This window comes from Brienomyrus brachyistius, chromosome 4, assembly GCF_023856365.1.
Source record: "Brienomyrus brachyistius isolate T26 chromosome 4, BBRACH_0.4, whole genome shotgun sequence".
NCBI classification, from domain to species: domain Eukaryota; kingdom Metazoa; phylum Chordata; class Actinopteri; order Osteoglossiformes; family Mormyridae; genus Brienomyrus; species Brienomyrus brachyistius.
In genome coordinates, this window is record NC_064536.1 from 10,876,782 (window position 1) to 10,904,116 (window position 27,335).

The window sequence follows — 27,335 nt, forward strand, 5'->3', positions numbered from 1 at the left end:
TTTTTTAACCTCTCCTTCTTCAGGTGAGCTGACTGCAGACCACCTGAAGTGGCAGAGAAACGAATCAGCAAGCCTGAATGAATTAGCAAGACTGAACAACAGAGTAAGACTGAATGAACTGGTGAAGCTCAACAAATGAGTCAGATAGCTTTGTTAAAGCTAATCAACCGAAGGACTATAGCTATGTAGATGTACAGCAAGATGGGGGTGAAAGCATTAACGTAATCTGAACCATGTCTTAGACTCAGCATCTGAACTAATCTGACTTGGTAAGGATAAGTTGAATCTGCAATGCAAATGCCAACATCAAACGAAAGAAATGATTTGAATAAGCTGGTGTTCACATTGAGTCAGTTCATAATGGCAGTAATGCAACACACACTGTATATATGAAGTGTACATTTAAGAAAAAAAATTACCCAAGTAAAAATTAGATCAAGTGTTTCCAACCTTCTTTAAATGAGGAACCCCCAAACAGTGATCCCCTCCTACTACTGTGGGGGGGGGCATTAATATTTCTTGCAAGCGGGTCTCTCTTGAAAATGTTTGACTCGTAATATCGAGCACTGAATATTCAATAAGTGTAATTATGCACTTATTGAATGGTTGTCATGTTGCATAAACTGATAGCAACGTTTTGTCAGTTTGCAGCACATGGCTGTGAACCCAGTGCAGCCGCTTTAAAGAAAAGGTACTGGACCACAGGCTGAAATCCCTGGAACTGGGTCATATATACAGTAGAACCAGTGTATCCCGAAGTTGGCTTAGAGACACCAGCCCAGTTTATGCTGATCTGGAATACAACGCAAGGCACCACAAAGGCACACACTGGTCTCATCTTTTATTCCAGCAGAGTTATCTGTACATCAACATACATTGGATGTAATCACTCGCTCCAGACATTTCTCATGTGTGCCTCCCCAATGGTGGAATGAGCTGCCAAACCGTATTAAGTCACCAGATTTCCTCTCCACCTTCAATAAAATGGCCCTAAGATCCATATGGTCCAGGAATACCTCTGCTAGCCTATAATCTACTTCATGTTCCTTGAACGCTGTACATCAGCACTTTTTCCTGATTTGAATAGTTATCTCATCAGGTTCTTGCTTCGTAATGTTTGTAATGTACGATTTGCCTCACCTGTACATTGCTTTGGGCAAAAGCATCTGCTAAATAAAATGAATGTACATGTAAATCTAATCACACATAGGCATGACATGCAGTTATTAAACATGCTAATGCACCTCCAGTCCAATATAAGCAGAGGAACAGGGGAACGTGTCTATTCTCCCCATGGCAGATGGCTCCCAGTGTTGCATCTTCTTTTCACTCTTCCAGGTCCTTTGGGTGGCACTTGCGATAAATTGTCTCCTTCTCTAACTCCCATGGAACAGAATCTGAAAACCGGAATAGCGATCAGACTTTCCAAAGGTGGCTGAAGACTTAATTGGCTTGATTTTGGTAATGTGTGACGCATCGAGAACGATGAACCTCAACTATAACCTGAGGATTAGCATTCATGAGGCTGGATCTACATCGTTTATTTGCAACGGGTGATGTAGTATTTTTTGCTGTCCAGAGACTGCTTCCCACCCAAGGTGTGGGTATGTTCATTTTTTTGTGTTTTTTTAATTAGATTGATTTGATGTGGTGGAGCATTGCTCACTCTCCCCTGTTAACCGAACCACCTGCTTTCCCAGTAGGATAGTCACTTGATGCGGTGTCCCTAAAACTCCATTGGGTTTCCATGTGTGCTTCACTGGGTCCCACGGTAACCACAGGGACATGGAAAAGACCACATTCCACTGCCATTCAGGCAGGTGAAACCGCAGCACCAGCTGGTACACTTCTCTTCTGCTTCCAGATCCAGATCACTGAAGATGCGCTATTGAACAAAAGTTTCTGAACAATAAAAAGTTGCACTTTCTGTTCACCAAATATCTTACCTTACTTTATTTTACCACATGCCATAAAACATATGTCACGTTTGTGATTTTTTTAATGCTTTGTGCTAACAGTCCAATAGCAAGGTAAAAAAAAGTCCTTTTCATCTGCACTCGTGTTACTGAACGTTACTATATTTTAATAGAAAGAGACATAATTGCTCGGCTGGCATGCTGGTGTGGTGATTGGCATTGTTACCTCACACCTCTGGGATCAAGGTTCGAGTATTTGCCAGGGTTCCCTGTGTGTGACGTCTGCATGTTCTCTCTGTCTTGTCATGGGGTTTCTTCTGCGTTCTCTGGTTTCCCCCCCACAGTCCAATCGTATGCTGAGGTTAATTGTAGTTACTTAATTGCCCATAGGTGTGTGTGTGTGTGTGTGTGAGTGAATGGTGTGTGTGCGTGTGCCCTGTGATGTGTTGGCACCCCATCCTGGGTTGGTCCCTGCCATAGGCTCCAGACTCCCCCACAACAATAATTAGGACTAGCAGTTACAGAAAATGGATGGACGGAGACTTAATTTCAATTTTTATTTCATAAAAATAATTGTGTTAGATCAGGAAAACAGTTTTGTTGTATATTTTATTCACCTTCATCATACAGTATATTACAGCTGTATATACTTGCTGTGTTTAAATTGCAGCAAAAGACTCAGGACCTCATTGTCTGCAGGAGAACATCAGCTCATATTCTCAATTAGCAATAGCGGGAGCTACCTCCCCCAGCTAGATCATGCCATTGCTACTTATGGGAATGAGTTCACACAGTTGTTGAATAGTTAGCATTTGACTATTATATAAATTGCCCCTGTACTGATTTTGTGTCATTTGTTAATATACAAATAAATCATATGGATCATATGATGTAATATACTTTATTCCATCTATTCATACATAACTGAGTATCCCACATAGTGCTGCAGGAAGTATGTCATGGTACAAGGCAGGGTAAATCCAGGACGGGATACCAGCCCTAAACCCAAGGTAAGATATTGTACCAGTCCACACACAGAGAGGACAATTTAGAGCTACCTGTTCAGCTAAAGTAAGGTGGAAACCAAGGGGCTATTCCACAAAGCAGGATTACTTCATGAGGCAGATTACTTAAGCCAAATGTAAAGATGGACCAATTGCAATGTGACTTACCTCTCTCCTATTGGAGAGTTTTCCCATTAGGCTTACGTTAATTGGGAACTCCTGCTTGGTGGAATACCCCCAAGAGTCTATGGGCACATGCCAAGGAACAACCCAGGATGGGCCATCGACCCCATCTTGTAGTAATAAAATATTGGCTTTAATTGCATTGTGATAATTACTGACATCGACTGATATGATAAAAAAAATACCGTGATAAAATATTTGGTAACGCTTTACATTAAGTGCACCTTCATAATGCTTTTATATTGCATTCATAAAACGTTCAGTGCACCTTCATAATGTATTCATTAAGTATTTATGAAAGATTCATGAACATCATGCATGTATACCTTAACACCCTAACATCCCTTAACAGCTGTAATATACATTAATAATAAACATTATCTAAAAATAACAAACATTATAACTGTATAATTATGTAATGTTTGTTATTAATGCATATTAAAGCTGCTAAGGGATGTTAGGATGTTAAGGTGTATTTGCATGCTGCTTATGAATGTTCTATGAATGCATTATGAAGGTGAATTGAATGCTCTATGAATGCATTATGAAGGTGCACTGAATGTTCTATGAATGCATTATGAAGGTGCACTGAATGTTCTATGAATGCATTATGAATGCATTATGAAGGTGCACTTAATGTAAAGCGTTACCAAACATTTTACCATGCCACCAAGCTCTACTCCAAAGCACCGCACACTGAATTAGCAATTGCCCAGCACCCTTTTCTTCATCAAGCAATGCACTGTGCCAAAACTACCATTAAGCCAGCTAGAGTTTAATGATATTTACTGTATTTCACTGTTTCTATTATTGTCTAGCATAATAGTTCAGTAAACAGATCTATGACAATCTATGACTTTTACCACCAACAGTGTTCAAAATGTATTAAATATGTGGAATAAATTACAGTGTATTATAGCTCGTGTTTTACCCAACAATTTAAGACTGGCCTGTTCATTTAAAATAGGCCGTAACTCCTTATTTATATTGCAGTCTATGTTTTGCATGTAGGATGCATTTTTTTGCAATTGTTCATTTAACATAAAACACCTACTACTCAGAGGATGTGTTGATTAGGTCATCACTGAGGGCTGCACAGATGCCAGTAACATAGTGATATTACACATATGTCTTATTGCTTGTGCATGTAGCCAGGTATTTATGCTTTGTTATTCCAAATTTTCATTGCAATAGATTATGCAATTTTAAGGGCATGTGCGTATCTGTATGTGTAATTTTTGGCTTTACTTAGAATTTCAATGTAATCATTTTCCCAGGTCGCTTTTGTCTTAAATAATTTATCTTAATACCTGGCCTTACATCTCAAAAATCTACAGATTCAATAGGGATTTGTAGGTTTCTCAAATTCACTATACTAGAGTATGCATGTAAAATATAGGATTACCACTACAGCACATGTCCTTATTAATCTCTTACTGCATTGATCTTATTCTCCATTTCTACATATACCTGTATTTTTTTCCCTTTTGTCATGGGTGGCATGGGAGACTGGTGGTAGAGCTTGGCTTGATATGAGACGCTAGGCAGTGATGTTCCACCAAGTGGCCAGAGGGATGTTTATGGTGCGGGGGTTTAGAGGAGAGTAGTGCGGGACTTCGGCGGTGGTAGTGCAGAAGTGTGGCCTGGGGGGGAGGGGGGCACAATGCAGGCAGGGGGCAGACCTCCTAGCTGGAGTAGTTTCACTGGATGTTGGTGCAGACATCCTTCTCAGTGTCTGTGTAGAGGCAAGTAGACCTGAAGAACGTGTTAAATGAGACCTTTCACTGAAGCAGGCAGGCAGCCCAGCCTTCCTTCTCGTCGGTTCCTGTCCTTTCTTCTTTTCTCAGTGTTCTCGCAGAGCGCCTAAGCACCCAGTGCCACCCCCCCCCCCCCCCCATTCTGCGGCTGCCGGCCGTGCCTCGTTATGAGTGGGGGATCTGCGTCCGTGTGCCACTCCGGTGTCCGGCGGACACGGCCAGCGACGACTGAACTGTGGACAGGTGGCAGCTGTCCATGGCGCTGAAGGGTGAAGGCTGTCCCCCGTTGCCTGGTTGGGGTGGCAGGATGCCCAGGAGGCACCCAGAGGCTCAGCCATGACTCGTTTTGGGTGGCATGTTATTATAGAAGCCAGTTGTCGCTACAGCTTCAACGGCAGGTATTCCGAAACCAAGCAGACATATCAAACTATAATCGAATAAACTCTCTTACCTGTTATAGAAAGCTGTCATATTTACCATCATATAGCAGCATGTAAGTATTTTATTTGCTATTCATCTTTGCAAAATATTGTTGCCATATTTTTATAATTAAATAATCTGAATTTGAAATGGTTGACTACCACGTTTCTCATAGGTTCTTGCGCAATGCATAGTACTAACACCCATCCAAAGCAAAGGGTCTAGCACACGCCTCTTCCACTGTGTTTGCTGTCAGTCGCCGAGCTCTTTACACTCCATGGCCTGCAGGCTCCGCTGAGTGATGTGAAATGCTTGAAGGAGAAAGCCGTTTGCTCGAGTCCTCCCTCAGCCCTGCAGGTGCCAGGATGTGACAAGAGGCTGAGCGACTGGCTGGCTCACCTACCAAAAGGAGCGCAGGCTCATTTCGATATAACTGGATGAGGGCCTCTCCATCACAAAGAGCTAATGGGTCACAGGAAGGATGAATGTAGATCACCGTTACAGGGCCGCTGTAGCTGATGGAAGAATTTCAGAGCTACAGCAAATATGTCTCACGTCAATGAGAGAAAGTTTGCAGTTCCAATCCATGGAACAAGTAAGGGGCGACTCTAAAGCGAAACACAAGCAGACCACTGATGAGTTAACCAATTAACTTATCAACTACAAAAAATGTTACACAGATCATAAGTGGTTGCTTATGCAAGTGCATTATCAATGCATTGTGTGTTTCAGACAATGTGGTCAAATTGCAGACTGGGTTTTTGAACTGAAATATGGACGTATAGTATCGGTGACATTCGAGGGGACACAAGTAATTTAGTAACTCGGTTACTACTTAAGTACAAATCATGAACAAATATAGTAACTGAATGAAATACATGAAATGTTATGATTGATTAATGATGAACATGGGATCAGTACGTAACTAACACTTAGTTTATGATTAATTGATACATTAAGTAACAGTGTACTGCTACATTATTTGTGCCCCAATGAAAGTGTTAAAAAATTATCTGTAAACAAAGTAATAAAGCCCTTAGTGAGAATGATTTAAATTTCTGAATTATTATCTACATAAAATTTAGTTCTGATTTAAGAATAACTAATAATTTCTCACTGTATCAGACTTATAACTTCGGTATTATGATAGACATAAGAGAAATTCTGTTGTTTTTCCAGATAGTTAATCATGAATGACACGGTTCTGATATATACAGTATAAAAGTCTTAACGTTACCTATGTTACTTACATTGCAACCATGGGTCAAAGTTATTAGATAAACAAGGTGGTTTTCATAGACAAGATCAGGTCCAAAATGAGAAATTCACATCATTATTAATAATAAGCTTTGTCTTCAGAAGCGATAACTGAGAACTGGAGTGAGCTTGTAGTTAGACGTCAATCTCTAATTTACATCAGGAGAGTAAAACCAGCTATTCATATTATTATTGAGTGTCAAACTGGGCCGTTAAGACTGGCCTGGCTTGGAGAATTAGAGGTGCATTCAATGACTCCCAGCATCCTGCACCTGAATCAAGGTATCATATGACCTGACTATGTAATATTAATTTTTAATTAACTTATTGGCAATTTCCATTTTCAGAAGTTTTTATGAAATTAATAAATGTACATTTTCTGGTTATTCAGCAAATCGTAATTTATTTCAGTGAACTATTGTTGCATTCAGTGGCCATTTTATTAGGTACTCCTAGTAAGTATTCACTTTTGCTGATGCACTTTATGGTTATACGAGTTGTGTTTTGAAGAGAAGCAATTTTGCACACCACTACTGTGCTGGTATTACTACACTTGGCCTTTCTCTCCTATTCTCGTCTGACTGCCTATTAACGCATCTTATTATAATGTTTTTGGCCCCAACAATAGTATTTGCAGGATGGTTTTGTTCATAATACCATTCGATGCAAACTCCCACCAACATGCCTGGCACCAGCAATCACAACATGTGTAAAATTGCTTAGATCAGCTGTCTTAGCTGTTCAAATGCTGAGTCATATGGTAAGGGAATTACTTCACCCTGTCTCTATGTGGTATATATTCATTTCCTGACACATCATTCGCATTTTTTAGTAGAAAACTCTTTACATTATCATGCATGGGTACCTAATAAAGTGGCCACTGAGTGTAGCGTGCCTTTATTCCTTCAGTATATAGTATGTAACTTATTCTATATATAAGAGTATATTGTGCCAAGTTTTTCATTCATTGTGGGACTGAAAGTTGTCCAGGAGTAGTCATTTCTCTGGACTCCTTTATTAACATTAATATAAAGAAATACTGCATGAAAGAAAAGGTTTTGAAAAGCATTCTGCTTTAAAGGATGTGAAAGGATTTTACTTTCTTAAATGCAATGAACATTTCAAATTTCAAATCCACATGCGGGTGAATTGTACTGAGAAGATGGAATTTTTATTTTAGTTGTATTATGGAAAAAATGTAATAACCTCTAACTGGAGTAAAGTCCACAGTGAACGAAAAGGTAATAGCTATGAAAAAAGGAAGAGATCAGTTATTAGAGACAAAGCCAAGCCCAGGGGAAAATACGTATCTCAAGAACTGAAAGACAATGTGCATCCATTCATCTTACAACTTCTTGTTCAGTACAGCCTGGTTTTGAATTTATCCCTAAAAACAGTTAACACATGACAGGCAAACACTTGGAGTAGGATGCCAGTCTGACTCAGTACTTGCATCTTGTGGTCAATTTGTAGACACTAATATGTAGACACATATGTCTTTGGAATCCAACACAGTTTCCCTGCTGAAACACATCTTAATCAGCCAGCTACCAGGTTTAGTAGGTGGTGCGTTTAAACGGGGAAATTTGCAAACTGTGTTGGATTCTGCTCCTTCAGGATTGGAAGTGGGGAGCCCTGACGTAGAAGTTAAGCAACAATCCTAACAGCCCTGCCAAGGTCCCAAGTTCCCAAATTTAATCTTAAATAAGCAGAATCTCTTTTCCCCCTGTACAGTCACTACCTCCTTTCCGTGGGTGGTTCTCACTGTTCCTCAGCTATCCTTACTTGCTTTTAGTGCCTCCGGAGTATCTTGTGAAGATGCCCCACATGCTACCAAAGGCCACTTCACTCCCTGATATGTTTAACGTCAACTGTGTGGCACCATTCACAGCTCGTAATTACTGCTAAAAAAGGCCAGGTCATTTCATGGTGGATTAGGACCTCTAAACTGTAGCTACATGTGATGAGGAAGCCAGTGCAGTAAGCCTCTGAAGCTATTTTTCTTGAGTCACTGAGGACAGACATGCAGTCATAGAGTTGTTTGCAGCTTATTGTCACCTGTCAGGTACTCAGGTACCCATAGAAGGAAATGTGTTGAGATTTATAACCGGTACGAAAAAATTTGAAACATCATGATGATATTTTAGACTCTTCGTACCATGACTGAAACTGCAAGGAGGAAAATTAGCTAGTGAAACTACTAAAGATAGATTAAATACATCAATAGCAGTTGAAAGAGAAGGTACTGGCCAATCATTAATGAAGCTAATGCAGAATTTTCCATGCTTATTTTAACCACTTATCTGCCTTGGGGCGGCTTGTGGCATTGGGCATTTGACTGGCATACGCCCCAGATGGGAGGCCAGTTGTTATAGGACACACATGTACCTGATGGGCATTTTAGAGCCGAGACTAACTGCGTATCTTAGGACTGTGGGAGGAAACTGGATTAACTAGAGGACATTCACAGGGAGAACAGGGGGAACCTTACACCAGCAAAGCAATAGTGGGATATGAGTCTCCAAACAGTTTTACCCACTGAGCCACAATGGCACTATGTGTGTGTGTGTGTGTGTGTTATGGTCCAGGTATACATTACATCATGGGTCCCCACAATGTAATAAAAACCTGCTTTTTTGACGCTGTGGGGACCATTTTTTCAGTCCCCACAAAAGGAAATTCAATTTTATAAAAATCTGTGACTACAATTAAAAACTAAAAATGCCTAAAGATATATATTTTGTTTGGTTAGTTATGGTTAAGGTTAGGGCTGGGTAGTGGTTAAGGCTATTATTCTTGGGATTTGATTTTTGCCTAAAGAAACTCCCTGTCAGACAAAAATGTGGACTGTCTGACAGGGAACTCGGAGGGATGAAAAAACGTGGACTGTCTGTAGGTCCCTGAGGACCGGATTGGGAAACACTCTGTCAGTGATATTGTGCATGTAAAATTTTTGACTCAAAGCTTACGACTGTAAAATGAGATCTTTATTCATGCTTTATCAATGTATAGCCAGAAAATTTAACTTTTAGCATTCTAATCTTTCGGGTATCATCTCTCTATGGTATGGGACAAATAGAAGATGAAAGTACAAAATAGGGCTTCTCAGGAGTAGTGAGAGAGGAAAGATGCAGCTGATCCGATCACTGACCTGAAATGCTATATGCTAATTGACCTACAAGGCTTCCCTGACTGGTGTCTGTTCCCAGACTACTATCTATATCTGCCTTACTATATGAATCTGGCCTACCAGAGGCAGGAGAGTGAAATGTTGAGAAAATCTCAGTGCCGGCAGCTCAAACATCAGTCAAACATCAGTCAACAGCATGCTTGTTCCATCGTCTTTGCCATCTGCCACCTGTCGTGCAGCAGAAATCTTAAATTCTTTCCGACCAGCCATGCAAGTAGAGCTCATTATAACAGTTATGGCCTTCCAAACAGTCCGACTGCTTAATCGATGTAGTTCTTTACCTAACATTTCAGCTTATGCCAGTTGTTGTTAACTCACTTGTTAACTTTGTCTATGTTGTCATGGTATTCCTACCCATAATGTAAAAAATATTCATGCAACTTGGTAAAAGTAAATAAAATTAATTGGATCAGGCATGGTGTGCCCTGCGATGGGCTGGCCCCCCATCCTGGGTTGTTCCCTGCCTCGTGCCCATTGCTTCCGGGATAGGCTCCGGACCCCCTACAACCCAGTAGGATAAGCGGTTTGGAAAATGGATGGCTGGATGGATGGATGGATGGATGGATGGCTGGATCAGGCATGGACTGGCCATCAGAAAGTTTGTGAATCTTCCCGATGGGCTGGTCATGTGGGGGCCGTTCTTTCTTCCCCATCACTGGCATGACATAGTCCCTATGATTCACCAGGGGGGAACTCTCCCGCCCCATTCGGCAGTAAAATATGAAACTGGGGGCACTTGGCAGAAAATTCCTGAGCTATTTTTTTGCCAATCTGCCCCTAAATTGAATTGATATTTTATTTACTATTTGCACAGGTATGGAAGCACAAACACATAGGAATTCATGCATGCTTCCTTTCAATCAACCTAAAAAAAATTCAGATGAAACACAACAGAAGCACGAGAAAATTGTGACATATAATGAGACTATGACATCGTAGACAGTAACCAATCAGATTCCTTCTGCTAAGAAGCTGTTGTGGTAACGTCCTGTGCGGTAAACTGGTCTTGGAGACCAGAGATCATACCCAGACTCCCTCCATTTGAACAGTGAGTGTACCGGATGTTATGAGGAAACTGAATGTCCAAAAGTGTCTTATTTCCTACAGACCAATAGGTAAATCTTACTTTCTAAAGTGAATGCGGAGTCCAGCAATATACTCCCCCATTACAGGCATTGTAGTAACTGGGAATATCATTGAATATCAATATGTAATTCTATTTCAGAAGTGTAATTCAAAGAGAAACACTATTCTTATCTATCAGATACAACAACGTGCTTTGGTAACACTGTAAATGCAGCTATGAAATCCAAGTCCAATACATGTGAGCCATCCATGCAATTTCAAACCAGTTATCTAAAACTGGGTAACAGTGAACCTGGAGCTTATCCCAGGAAGCAGGAGCCATGAAGTAGGAGAGACCTGGAATAAGGTTCTTGTTCTCTGCAGAGTATACACACACATACGCACAAACACACATGCACAATGAGCAATGTACAGCACACGCACAAACATACATGCACAATGGACAATGTACAGCACACGCACAAACATACATGCAAAATGGGCAATGTACAGCACACGCACAAAAATACATGCACAATGGGCTATGTGCAGCACACACACAAACATACATGCACAATGGGCTATGTACAACCCACGCACAAACATACATGCACAATGGGCTATGTGCAGCACACACACATACATGCACAATGGGCTATGTTCAGCCCACGCACAAACATACATGCACAATGGGCTATGTGCAGCACACAAACAAACATACATGCACAATGCGCTATGTACAGTACACGCACAAACACACATGCACAATGGGCTATGTACAGTACACGCACAAACACACATGCACAATGGACAATGTACAGCACACGCAGAAACATACATGCAAAATGGGCAATGTACAGCACACGCACAAACATACATGCACAATGGGCTATGTACATCACACACACAAACATACATGCACAATGGGCAATGTACAGCAGTTCGACCAACCATTAAATGAATTGGTGACCCCAAGAAATTGTGAAATTCAAGGAAAACTCCAAGTACATTAACTCGGGTGACCCCCCCCTACCATCAAAGTTTCTGAAGGAAACCCACATAACACAGGGAATACATGCAAACGCCACACATACATAGAGAACAGGTAGGTTTTGCTACCCACTGAGCCATGATGCTATTACACCTGCTTAAATCAACTAGCCAATGAGTGTATTACTCATTTAAAACGGGTGTTGATTTGTCATGGAACAATTTTAGGTGCATTTTTTTTTATGAAATGCAATACTCAGCTAGACACATTTTATATTTTCAGAGATAAAAACATGTCTGTGTTTATATGTCGTCAGTCACAAAATCTTATGGTAACAGCTGTTATTTAGCTGACTGCATGCAATTACTGTTTTTATACATGCTGTCTTTTAAGACTTTGGAACCCAGACATAAAAGATAACTGAAGGTTTTATTTAACAAATGCTCATCAAAAAACACAAAATAAAACTCATATCTGCTTCATGGTCAGGCTCTCAACAAATAAATAAAAGGGAAGGCAAAAGTAGCTTTTTCTCCCTAACAAAAGTTTACATCACTCAGCCAGCAAAGGGTGGCGATGTGGCCTATCACCATGGCTAATTGTCCCCTAAGGGACAGAACAATTCCATCAGCTAGGAACATTATGACTGAGCAAATACGTGGTTTGTTTTAACTTTTTTAGCTCATTTTTTTTTTACGTTTTAATGCCTGCCCGAATGGCTTTTCGGCTGTGCCTGATTATCGAAACCCCCGATATTGAATAACCTGTGATTGAGCTGTGAGCCCCAGTCTTGATGCCAAGCTTGAGATTTTTCCAGCTATCAAAGCCGCATGATGACTAAAGTCTCCCCCGTTGCAAGATTCTGGACACAAACCAGCATCAATATTCGTATCCTACTCTGTATCAGACCTCAAAAAAACACCAGCAGAATACTCAAGGATTTTAAACCTTCTATCTATTGTAGTGGTGCATAGCTGAATACCTGAGCAGATTAGCCTCATAACTTTACCTGTCCTTGACTGACTGAATTCAAGGTACTTTGCTTGTAGCTTAGATTAAAACTTCCTCTGCTTCGCTGTCAGTCTGGCATTGTGATTATGCTGTAGGACCCAAGGGTAGACAGATGTGTTGTCCTGGGTATGAAGGCTGTGCCCTGGTCAGTTGATACTTCCTTAGGGATGTGCATCTGTTCAGTAACTTCTCTAGTAGCCTGGGTGAGGGGAAAGGCTTTCATGCATTTCATTTAGAAGAATGGGTCATTGATTCAATTTCCTGATAACGCACTTCCATCGGGTTGGTTATGCTTCTAAAATAGAACCTCATCCTAGGAATCTTATTGGAATTTTCTAAATACCAAGCACAAGTGAAGCAGTGTGTAGTCAGGAAATGGTGTGTCTAAGGTTGCAACACTGGTAAGGTAAGCAGCATGCACTGAGTACAGAATGGGGCCACACCCACTACACAACAAACCACCTTAAGGGTGAGAACCTGAGTGCAGCCATGTGGCGGGAGATACCTCAGTACCTCACCAGTCTGAATGGACCAGTGTGAGGTTCTTTCCGGTGGCTGGAGTGCCAATCCTGCCACCAAACCCCAAGTTAATCCCTGTAAGTTGGAGAACCTCCTTATAGGGCTGGACACAGATTAACATCATACTCAGAACGAAGCAATTGCAGGTTAAGAGTCTTGCTCAAGGGCCCAATGGAGTAGAAGCACTCCAACCATTCACAGAATTCAAATCAGTAACCTTCCAGTTGCTGACATAGACCCTTAGCTTTAGAGACACAACTCGGCCCATAGCACTGGGCAGACGTGAAAATTATGAAATGACACATCATAGAAGTGGCACCTGCAGGCATTGTGCATTAAGCAGGTGGACACACTGATTAGCAGCTTTTCCTTTTGATCAGATACATAGCTGTGCCTGGTTCATATTCTCAAATAGCTGCTGGAAAACATTCATAGTGCCAGCCATGGATTCCCAGCCTCATCTCTTCCCACCAGCGGAAGACATCAGTATTCATTGGGGTTTGTCCTTGAACATTTAACTGGCCCATTATGAAGTCCTCTGTCACCCTTAGTGGCTGGCAGGACTGGACAGTCTCCGTAACAAAATTCATCTCACTGATGACATACTACTGCACGTGAGACATCCGAATGACATCAGGAAAGTTGTCCAATGACTTACTACCTTACAGTTTTCACCGATTATAGCCTGCAGCATGTTGGAAGTTCATTTCACATAATTATCGCAGCATAAGCAAGAAAGGATCAGTACAATTACTTGTCAACATAGCCTGCAAATCGTTTGATATCTCGATAATTAATACAACAATTAGGTCCAAACTGATGGATTTTACGTATTTTTTAAGTAATGATCCACAATAAGCATGACACAGATGTTTTTTGTGCTAACTCTTTATCACTTTCTGCTTCTGATTCAATGGTCCAAACAGCTCTTTGTGACTACAACCAATATGATTAACATAATTAGCTAATAATAGCTGATGGCTTGTTAAGGTAGCACCCAGTTGTACTGAGTTATCCGTACAAAGGTAACATTCAGTATGTACTGTAAGGTCACAGAGAACAACAGAAAACATAGCAAAGCGAATGGATTCACTGACATCAAAATATAACATGCCACAAGTATAATACATAACACAAAACATAACCATAATGTGATATATCCAAATTATCAGACATTGATTAACCACTATCATTGAATCGAAGCATTCCTATATTGACAAGAGATTTTAATCATTACTGAACAAACTATATATATATATATCCATCCATCCAAACCGCTTATCCTACTGGGTCCTATCCCGGAAGCAATGGGCACAAGGTATATACACACACACACTCTACTTTATATTGTAAAAAAGTATTGGGACACCTGCCTTTACACACACAAGAACTTTAATGACATTCCTTTCTTAATACATAGGCTTTAATATGGCGTTGGCCCACCCTTTGCAGCTAAAATAGCTTCAACTCTTCTGGGAAGGCTGTCCACAAGGTTTAGCAGTGTGTTTATAAACTATTAAAACAGAAAGGTTTTTTGAATTTTTGACCATTGTTCCAGGAGAGCATTTGTGAGGTCAGACACTGATGTTGGATGAGGAGGCCTGGCTCGCAGTCTCCGCTCTAATTCATTTCAAAGGTGTTCTGTTGGGTTGAGGTCAGGGCTCTGTGCAGGCCAGTCAGGGTCCTCCACACCAGACTCACTCGTCCATGTCCTTATGGACCTTGCTTTGTGCACTGGTGCGCAGTCATGTTGGAACAGGAAGGGTCCATCCCCTAACTGATCCCACAAAGCTGGGAGCATGAAATTGTCCAAAATGGCTTTGAATGCTGCAGCATTAAGAGTTTCTTTCACTGGAACTAAGGAGCCAAGCCCAACCCCTGAAAAACAATCCCTCACTATAATCCCCCCTCCATCAAACTTTACACTTGGCACAATACAGTGAGGCAAGTACCAATCTCCTGACAACTGCCAATCCCAGACTCGTCCATCGGATTGGCAGACAGAGCAGTATGATTTGTCACTCCAGAGAACACGTCTCCACTGCTCCACTGAGTCCAGTGGTGGTGTGCTTTACACCACTGCATCTGACGTGTTGCACGGCACTTGGTGATGTAAGACTTGGATGCAGCTGCTCGGCCATGGAATCCCATTCCATGAACTTCTCTACGCACTGTTCTTGAGCTAATCTGAAGGCCACATGAAGTTTGGAGGTCTGTAGCTACTGACTCTGCAGACAGTTGGCGACTTCTGCACACTGTGCGCCTCAGCATGCGTTGTCCCCGCTCTGTGATTTTACGTGGGCTACCACTTTGTGGCTGAGTTGCTGTTTTTCCCAGTTGCGTCCACTTTGTCATATTGTAGTACCACTAACAGTTGACTGTGGAATATTTAGTAGCAAGGAAATTCAACGAATGGACTTACTGCACAGGTGGCATCCTGTCATGGTACTACGCTTGAATTCACTGAGTTCCTGAGAGTGACCCATTCATTCGCAAATATTTATAGAAGCAGTCTGCATGACTAGGTGCCTCCTCCAGTAATCCTACTTGTGTATACCCTTAAAATGATGTAAGTAGAGGAGTGTCCGTATTCACAACGCGCCTCTCACCTCTGTTATATGGAAGGGTCAGCTGTAAATAGAGAAAGATCAAATTCTCATTAAGATTCACAGGTGCTGAAGATCTCAATTCATAAATCCATACTGCCTCTCTCTTTAGTAACCCTTTAGTCATATTTCCACCATATTCTAATAAATGTACCTGTTCTAAATCATTCCACCTGATTGACATTATGACTGATTTCACTAGAAGTTCTCATGACTGGTGATAAATCCAGGACCAGAAAAAAGTTTGGACGTGCCAAATTGCCTACAAAGGAGAATGATAGTGTTGCATCACATGACATGGCCACCTGACCTAAATACAGTTGAAATGGTTTTGGGGGAGTTTAACCAGAGAGTGAAGGAAAAGAGGCAGTTCAGTGCTCAGCATATGTGGGACCCCAGGGGGCCAACAATGAGTTCCAACCCACAGAGCTGAGAATAGTACAAATAAACCTGCTCATGAGTAGGTGTGTCCAAACCTCTGATTAGTATCTTTGTGTGTGTGTGTCTGTATATGTATATCCATCCATCCATTTTCCAAACCACTCATCCTACTGGGTCGCGGCGGGTCCGGAGCCTATCCCGGAAGCAATGGGCACAAGGCAGGGAACAACCCAGGATGGGGGGCCAGCCCATCGCAGGGCACACTCACACACCCGTCACTCACACATGCATTCCTACGGGCAATTTAGCAACTTCAATTAGCCTCAGCATGTTTTTGGACTGTGGGGGGAAACCGGAGTACCCAGAGGAAACCCCACGACGACATGGGGAGAACATGCAAACTCCACACACGTGACCCAGGCGGAGACTTGAACCCGGGTCCCAGAGGGAGTGCTAACCACTGCACCATCATGCCGCCATATATATCTATATAGATAGATTTACTTTTGAATCTACTGCAGCTCAACTGATTCTGTGTCAGACCTATACAACACATATTACACCCTTAATTGATTAAAAACCTACTGCAATTTAGTTACTTGCACATATTGAGTATCTTGACTGCTTTGTCTACTGAGGGTCTGGCTAATTTGTCATCACAAATTCATTCACATCAGACAGTAAATCTCAGCTTGCACATGTCATGTTTGAATGGCAAGTCTGTTGCTGTAAATCTGAAATGAATGATTGTAACTCCTTGAAAAGAATTGAGTGTCTCATACTGGCCCATGACCTGCTTTCTCCATATGATTCGTGCTTCCGTTGTTGGTTAAGATGACCGCAGTTGTAATCCATGTCAGGTGGGACACTTTGAACTAGGACAGGCTTTGTAAGCTACCATTTCAAATAAAAGGACCTGAATTTAACTTAAGCGCCGAGTTATTGCTGTGTGCTGACTGGTCAGTCTCCTATAATCATATGTCACTAATGTTAATGTGAAACAGATGGATGAATCATTCAAGAAGGACTGAACGATTTAGCCAAACATAGGAACCTTTCCATTTTAATAGTTTATACAACCTGATGTAACTCAAAGTGTCCCTGACGTGGATTATCTGCTCATCCTATTCTTGGTTTTCAAGATATTTAGTACGTGTTTTGTACAGTATTTGGTTAATTGCCCTGTCTTCCCCGAATTGCCCGAATTTAGGCTGTAGTTTTGAACTACTACCTGGTTTTTGACCTATGGTTAGTGGACTATGACTCTGGAAACAAACCCGCTGCACTTGGGCCCCCTCCCTCCTATCCAGTCATTACAGCTTCATGTCCAACTTTGGTCAGCAGCTTGGAGTGAGATTTTCAATTCAAGACAAGTCTGCACACACATGCACACGCATTTACATGTACATAGCATACATGCGTATTACCTTGCAAATAATCAGCAGTGTTTTCAAACTACCCCAACACTAACACTATGTAGCTAATAATGGAATAATACAGATTTGCCATAATGTTTCTTACATGAGTGTGAGAATTTGAAAGTGTTTGACAGTCGCTATGATTAAGTTTAAAAGTAAGAGAACTTGATAATGATTATTTTAAAAAGGCTTAATAGAGATAATGTTTACTGTATATTTTGGGTAGTGGATCTAAATTTGGGTACTTTTTTGTTACAGCAGGAACACTGTTTCCAAATCAGTGTCTACCCTGCTGTGTTTGATGCAAAAAAGGTTTTAGATTCAGTGAGGACATCTATTGAATGCTAAAAGTAAATATGAGGAAAGCATAGGAAATGTCAAATAGTCATACATGAGTATACCCGCGTAATCTAGCAGTCATATCTTTGCATAATAGCACTTTTAATAATGTACATTATCCTGTTTAATTTATATTATAAACTTAATACTGATAGAATACAGAATCAGTAGAACATGATAATACGATACTGACACGAGCAGGGAAACCCAATAAAAGGCAGAAAATCAAGTACTAATATTTGTCATGAAACAATGGTGGAAAGGTGTAACATCAAGCTTTTATACATAAATTCAATAACATCTCTAAAGAGCCCAAAATTCTATTGTGACAATGAGATCACAGGAAATATTTTTTTTTATGATGGCTTGGTATGTCAATAACATGTAGAGGAGGAGTGATCATTGATATTGTCCTTCTTCAAACTCAGAGAAACGAACATTCTGCTGTTTGAGGTAGACAGCTGAAATGTAGCCGATGTCATAAATTTAGAGACGCGACGATGTGGCGAATTTAAAAACAGTGAGAAATCGTGGCTTTGACTGATATATTTTTGTCAACAGGTGCTTCGTTTTTTGACGATAATTTACTGTATTAATGAGAATTCATGTTAATTTAAACATTCATTCATTTCCCAGAAGCACCCACCCATTTCAAGGTCACAGTGATCATGGAATCTGTTCCCAGAAGCATAGGGCACAAGAGAGGGTAACTCTTCATGGGTCCACTGCAGTCCCCCCCCCCCCCCCCCCACCAAACACACTCTCACACACCTACGCAAACATACCGATGAACAGATAAAAATTCTATAATCGCTATAATCTTTGGTCTATGCTTGGAAACTATAGACCCCACATGAACACAGGGAGAGGTGGTTAGAATTAAATCCGCAATCCTGTGAGGCTACAATGTTTTTACTTACCTGGGAATGAACCTTCTAATGGACTCAACAATTTAAGAAAGTTTAAGTTCTGCTCCTGTTACCAGTTGATTTTCCTTTGTGATTAATTTGCCTAAAACCACAGCTTCTTTGAATGATTGTTTATAATATGGCTGCAGCAAAGCTGCAAGAATCCTATTCATTTCCTGTTTTAATTAAGAATGTTGTTATATTTACAAGAGTTTTGCACAACTGCTTAAGTGAGGATGGGGTGGGGGGGGGGGGGGGTATTGTCTGAGTTCCTGCCCCTTTTACCCCAATGATTGAAAGTGCCTGTCTTTTGACCTGGGGGGTCCAGAGTGCATCTTTTTGATCACAGACAGTCTGCACAGCCCTGTTCTTCTCATACAAATAGTGAAATAAACAGTTTTTTACGCAATTATTAACAAAGCCAGTTTAGGAAGTACTTTTCCTGAAAAAATAGCTTGTACTGTAAGGCCTTAGGTTTACAATGACTTTGGATGATTTCGTCTTCTTTGTTAAATTCAATTATTTTGTCTGATCACAAATTATCCTGCAAATTATAATGAAATAATTACATGAAATGTTTAAAATGACATATCTTCACATAATTTACCAACCTTGACATTAGAAGAGATTTCAAAGCAAAGCCTCAATCAGAAGGACCACGCAGCTTTCAGGTCCACTCAGGGGTAAAACTGCAGAAAGACACAGATAAAAAGGTATAAAAAAAGAAAAATTCCAACAATGAACATTCCTTTGAGCAGAGCCATTAAGAAGCGACTGTATTACATTATGCAGACCGCAGGGGACACGGAGCCACAATGCCAAATTAAAAGTACAATGCAGGGTGGGACAGTCTGTCTGAGTCAACAGAAGAAGTAGTAACAATAAAATCAAGTGTACCATGCTTTTATTGTTACATGTATTCAGGGAATACAATGAAATTCTTATGCCACAGCTAATGGGGAAGGTGCTTTAGTGGAAACTGGACAAAGGGAAGTGCAGCACTGGACAATACAGTGCAAGATGAGATAGGAATACAGCAAGAATAAAAATGTGATATACTGTAAGTAGTAAATACAGTAGGTAGGGCAATACTGGGATGAGTTATACAATTGCAATACAATTGTATTGTCACAGAGAAATTATGTGAAAAGCTATACTATACTATATAAAAGCAACGTCAAGCCCCATTTCTGTACAAGCATAATTTGACATTTTAGAAAAGGACTCCTTCACCCAGTAACTACTTGATATGATTATTCTGAAGCAATTGGAAAAAAAATTTTCTGTTCATATTGCCCAATTAGTCACCACTGCAGCATGCATACAAAAACACATCGCTTACTATTTCCCCAAGATGGAGGTAAGAATACATTCCTAGTGTAAACACTGAAATGCTGTTAATGTGTTAAACAAAGGAAACTGAAAAGATAAATTGATAAAGGAGGTAATTAATTTTGCACCAAACGCTGAGACTGTTGGTAAATTTCCGACTCACCTAACTTTCTGAAATGCATCGCTTCAATTACTAAATATAAATATATTGTAAAATACATTTTGAATATTTAATTCGATGAAGAGGAATGTCATTAACATTCATGCCATAATGATAAAACTAAAATGGGGTTGTCCTGTTAGTCATTTAAGCCTGTATAAATTAGGTCTAGGCAGATTGTAACAAACACGCAATTATCATTGTTTTGCTGATTCAGCACCGGTTTACCCAGAGGGATGTAATAAAAATCAATATCAATTGAATATCAGCCTGTTATCTGAAGTGTAATACACCTATGTAATTAATCTGCCATTTATCTGTTTAGCTTCCTGGGGAGCTAATCTCAAGGTTTAAGATTACGCTCCAGTTCAATTTCATGGTGGCCATAATCATCGGGCCAAACCAGAAAGTCAAATGAGTAACTGAAATCACTCAAGCATTCCATACATTTCTAAGATTATTATGTCAAAAGAATTAAGTGGGGGCGGCATGGTGGTGCAGTGGTTAGCACTGTTGCCTCACACCTCTGGGACCCGGGTTCGAGTCTCCGCCTGGGCTACATGTGTGTGGAGTTTGCATGTTCTCCCCATGTCGTCATGGGGTTTCCTCCGGGTACTCCGGTTTCCCCCCGCAGTCCAAAGACATGCTGAGGCTGATTGCTAAATTGCCCGTAGGTGTGAATGTGTGCGTGAATGGTGTGTGAGCGTGCCCTGCGATGGGCTGGCCCCCCATCCTGGGTTGTTCCCTGCCTCGTGCCCATTGCTTCCGGGATAGGCTCCGGACCCCCCCGCGACCCAGTAGGATAAGCGGTTTGGAAAATGGATGGATGGATGGATGGATGGAATTAAGTGTTGCCTCAGTTGTCAATGACCTTTCATTTTACATACTGATTCTCCATATTAGAAGCATGTGTGACAAATTTATTATAAAATGGCATCGTCTGGATAAATCACCCACATTCATATAAATTTAATATTCTAGTTTTCATTTAAATTGTTGGATTTTTCGATTTTGAACACAACATGCTTGGTGTTAACATAGCTGGCTCTAATACCGAGATGCAACTGAAGGGCCCGATTGTCTGTATCAGGTGTGATAATTTGGGCTGTACCTAAGCTCTGCAGGGGGGGATCTCTAAGAGCAGGGCTGGGCAGCCTGATATTATTGCGATATGGGAATCTACGTAACTCTAAGGACACTGTGAGATTAACGTACCTTCAGTAGTCATTTTCTACGAATATTGCATTTTCTATGAAAAGGCATGTTTCGCGTGTTCAGCTTGACTGCAGCTAAAAGAATGGGCAAAGTGTGCAAGCAATTACCAGGACTTGTCATTTTGACTTGACTGAATCAAATGTGAAAGAGTGCTGACTAACCGGACAAGCCGCACATGTGTGGCAGTCAAATCACTAAGGCAAGAATGATTCTGAAGCTACGAGCTCAGGTGTATATTTTCATGGTGAAACCCCAGTACTGGCAAGTTCATTAAGTCGGCTATTTAATGAAATATTAAATGGATAAAAAGGAATATTATTACCTGACACCTTCAAATAATTAGCCGATTAGGACAGTGACAAGAGCGGCTACCACCTGTTTTTGGTTACTGCTCTTTTGTTATTTTTGTCAAATACAGTAATCTGATGTTGTGCTTCTTGTGCCAAAGTCCATACAGCGGACCCACTTCACTTGAGGTTACATAATGTAATGTTGTAGTAAACACTTAATTAATGCATTAATTAACCAATAACTAAGTGTTAGTTACATACTGATCCCATGTTCATTCATCATAAATAAATCATGACAGTATTCCATTCAAACACTATATTAGTTAACAGTTAACTAATTAGTTAATAATGGTAAGACCACTTAAGGGGAAGTTACTTACAGTATTAACTCATTTACTACTCAAGAACAAATCATGAACTAATATAGGTTATAAATACTGATCCCAAGATCATTTATCATTAATCAATCATAATTGCTCATGTATTTTATAGTTACTGGTTAATTAATGCATTAAGTATGCATATACTACTATGTTATTCATGTTCCCTTTATTGTGAAGAAAAGTGTTACCCACATAGCTTTATACAGAGGAACATCTCACTATCAACCCTCCCCAGACCCTACTGCTGTGTTTACCACATCCCTCACCCTTCTTCTATACCTGTGTTAATTTGTACCTCTCTTAATTTGTACCTGTGTTAGTTTCCTGCCTGTACTATATGCATTATCACTGCACATTTACCATATATTCTACAGTATGTGCACAGCACCAAAATAAACCAACTAAATTTAAAAAAATTCTCATGCATGGGTCTATTCTCCCATCAAAGTCAAAGAAGTACTTGAAAAGTTTTGGCAGTTTGAATTGTGCACATTCTTCCTTCATGAGGACGGCCACGCCCACCTCGAGTCACCTGAAAAGGAGGCGCGGCCATGCAAGGACTAATTAATTTATAAGGCAAGAAAAAAGTGTTACGCCCCCGATGATTTTAGCAACAAGCAGAACGTGGAACACCGACTCTTTAATTTACAATGTGAACCTAATTGAAATCCACAGAAACCCATTTATTCTGAAAATGAAAGCGTGCTGGTAACCTACTATGTCTGTATTTGGTCATTCACACGATGGTGAGGATCCTTCGACAAAACACACGATGTGACAGTGACATGCAGTGTCGGAAGTTTGTGCAGAGACTGACATTTCCTTATTAGATATATTAATAGTATGTCCTTCATAGCACTGATTTAATGATCCCTCAACCGTTTCCCCCACATAGACACTATCCTTGCAGTTTTTAAATCAAATAACACACAACTTGATAAAATGTTTTTAAATCTTTTAACTCTGCTCCATGCATTCCATACTAGACAATCAATATGCATAATAAGACGTACGTACATTTCTTAAAATGTTTTGTATTGTCAATTGTCTTACTCTTCAGCTGACTAACTACCCCATCAGCAAAATCTTCATTTTAGACAATGAATCTGTATAGTTGTTAGTATGAATGACCCATATCGTTTTTAAGAATAAATCTATATACGTTTTAGGCTTCAGCTTTTCCACCCCTCCTCATTCAGAACAATTCTGCGAACAAGCAGGTATGCCTAAGCAATAGATGTGGTGCGAATGGTAAAATTATTCGTAAGATGGACTGAAAGTTTAGAATGCATTGCTGATAAAATAATAAGCTTATATGCTACAGTGTAGGCTGTGATGTATTATTCCAAACCAAGTGCTAGTCACTGCCAGTAAAATCCCATACACCTACTCCATTAAGTGTAGAACGGCTGCCAAACTGACAAGCGTCTTTGGTAGTTAGTTCTGTTGTGGACCTCTGACCTACAGTATGTAATGTATGCAGTGATGCACTTTGATTTACTCGTATGGCAGAATGGACCCTGTGGTGAAAAAGACAAATTCTTACTAGCAGTCAATACTGGACTATGGCAAAGAAGAGTTAATTGGCACAATGTCACACCAAGCTGTGACTGTAGGGTTCACTCTGTTCAGGATCCTTTGCTCAACAGCTTCATATATAGGATAGAAAGATATAGACATAAAAATAATGTTTGTGAAATTTAGAGCAGCATTCTGTACAGGAATACTTCATCTTCAGCCAACTCCACTGTGTATCTGGAACACTGACCTGCAAAAGCAATATTATAGTGTCACTGATAACCTCCCAAAGCATCATTATTAGAATATTAGTCTATTTTGGGGAGACACCCCAAAATGTCCTTGTAGGAAAGAAGCCCAATACCTTTAAGGGAAATGCACCTTCTTCAGGTATCATTTTAGGGTCCTGATGAGGAAAGAAAAAAAAATCAGAAAAAGTGGAAACGATTTCAGACTTTTGAGGTCGTCTACTTTGATTACTCTGGAGACCTCTGGTAAAACACCTGCCGTTCATGAATGGTAAATAGATTACAATAAAAAAAATGTCCTAATGTGAAAAGTTCGAGGTGACGAAAAGTTTGAAGACAGATTTGGGCAACACTACGGGCAATTCGACAGAAGCTCAGTGGGTAACACTGGTCCCTCACACCTCCAGGGTTGCAATATAATCTCTCTATATTCTGCTACTTTCCTCCCATATTCTAAAGGCATCTATTTAGGTGAATTGAAATCTTTGTCCTGCAATGGACTTCCTTAATTTGTGCACTATACCTATGATCCTCAAACCAGTCTTCAGAGACCTCAGGTGGGATCGTTTCTGTTCCCTCCCAACTCTCAGGAACTGGTTTGAGAAACATTCCACTATACTACCTAGGACAGACAACCCTTATTTAATATTAGTGTTACAAACCCTGGTTACAAGTCTGTAATCTGAAGAAACTTTTCTCGTCCAATGAAACAACAGGCTTTCAGGACGCACCTGATTTGCCCATTTGAAGTAAGCCTTTCCTTCATTAGGAAAATGATTGGCTGCTTCTACTTCTGCTAAGAAGATTGGAAAGCTGAAGAAGGGGAAAGTATGTGGTGAATTGACTGGTTTGCTGTACCTGTTATGAACCGTGGGCAAGGACGGTCAGGCTGGCAGGCAGGAGGCAGGGATGGATGAAGCAGGCAGGCAAAAGGCGGGGAAAACTGGAGATTTATTGGGGAGACCAGGTACACAAGACATCACTACGTTACTAACATCAATGATGGACCCTTGCCTGAGGGAGACGCGGAATGATATACACAAGACAGGGTGAAAATAACAGGAAACAGCTGGGTATGATCGGGGAAGCACTCATGGATAATCAGTGGCCGTGGCACACACGAGGATCGGACAAGCCGGGCATGACAGTAGCTACCTGTGACTTTTGTTTCGGTTTATCTTTTAACGTTAACCATTTGGATTGGTGTATAGATTTCAGTGTTGTAACTGCGACCTGCTGAGGCATCATGTTGCCCGTGATTAAATATGCAATGCTACGATTATACAAAAATACTTGTGAATATAGTTACATTTATAACAGGATGTGTTTGCCAGTTGTTGTGGTAAGGTCTGAACAGTTAAATAACACTTTGACTGGATAATTATCATGAGAAACGTTACTGTCATTTGAATAGCACCTGTTCCTCTTGCTCACTTCTAGTCATCACTACAAAAATGCTTAGATTAAATTGAAAATGACGCATTTTTTTAAACTGATTTATTTGTAAAGCAATCACAGTTATATACTAAATATTTTCATTTTCATTTGAACCTTTCTTCTGTCCATGCTACAGTAGGAGACAACAATAAACCGATGAGTAATGTAACAACCAATCACTGTCTGCTTATCTACTGTATAAGGACAGCATTGCAGATGAAAAACAAGGGTGATTGGCAAAGTGAGTCTGTATATTTCTTAGTAATGAGCATCGTGATAATGACCAAGTGGAAAAGGATAAGCAGAGAACCCAGGATTTATAAGTTACTCCTGTGAAGTTGTTAGTGATACAAGTAAGAAAGAGGGATAGACACTCACCGGCCACTTTATTAGGCACACCTGTCCAACTGCTCGTTGACACAAATTACTGATCAGCTAATCACATGGTGGCAACTCAATGCATTTAGGCATGTTGACATGGTCAAGACGAACTGCTGCAGTTCAAATCGAGCTTCGGAATGGGGAAGAAAGGTGATTTAAGTGACTTTGAACGTGGCATGGTTGTTGGTGCCAGACGGGCTGGTCTGAGTATCGCAGAAACTGCTGATCTTCTGGGATTGTCACACACAACCATCGCTAGGGTTTACAGAGAATGGTCAGAAAAAGGGAAAACATCCAGTGAGCGGCAGTTCTGTGGGCGAAAATGCCTTGTTGATGCCAGAGGTCAGAGGAGAATGGCCAGAGTGGTTCGAGCTGATAGAAAGGCAACAGTAACTCAAATAACCACTCGTTACAACCAAGGTATGCAGAAGAGCATCTCCGAATGCACAACACATCGAACCTTGAGGCAGATGGGCTACAGCAGCAGAAGACCACACCGGGTGCCACTCCTGTCAGCAAAGAACAGGAAACTGAGGCTACAATTCGCACAGGCTCACCGAAATTGGACAATAGAAGATTGGAAAAATGTTGCCTGGTTTGATGAGTCTCGATTTCTGCTGCATTCAGATGGTAGGGTCAGAATTTGGCGTCAACAACATGAAAGCATGGATCCATCCTGCCTTGTATCAACGGTTCAGGCTGGTGGTGGTGGTGTAATGGTGTGGGGGACATTTTCTTGGCACACTTTGGGCCCCTTAGTACTAATTGATCATCGTTGCAACGCCACAGCCTACCTGAGTATTGTTGCTGAGCATGTCCATCCTTTAATGACCACAGTGTACCCATCTTCTGATGGCTACTTCCAGCAGGATAATGCACCATGTCATAAAGCTCGAATCATCTCAAACTGGTTGCTTGAACATGACAATGAGTTCACTGTACTCAAATGGCCTCCACAGTCACCAGATCTCAATCCAATAGAGCACCTTTGGGATGTGGTGGAACGGGAGATTCGCATCATGGATGTGCAGCCGACAAATCTGTAGCAACTGCATGATGCTATCATGTCAATATGGACCAATATCTCTGAGGAATGTTTCCAGTACCTTGTTGAATCTATGCCACGAAGGATTCAGGCAGTTCCGAAGGCAAAAGGGGGTCCAACCCGGTACTAGCAAGGTGTACCTAATAAAGTGGCCGGTGAGTGTACGTAGCTGATATCATTCGTTCAAATTTATAAGTAGGACGTTGGGTTATTGGGGTGATTGTTTATTTTGTACATTTTATACTTCAGATTTGAACACTCATTCTCAGTAGACTTTGCGAGTTCTTTAAATATTTTAAATAAATATATATTTAAATATTTTAAAAACACTCACAGTGGTTACAGTGAGTCCATTTCCCCT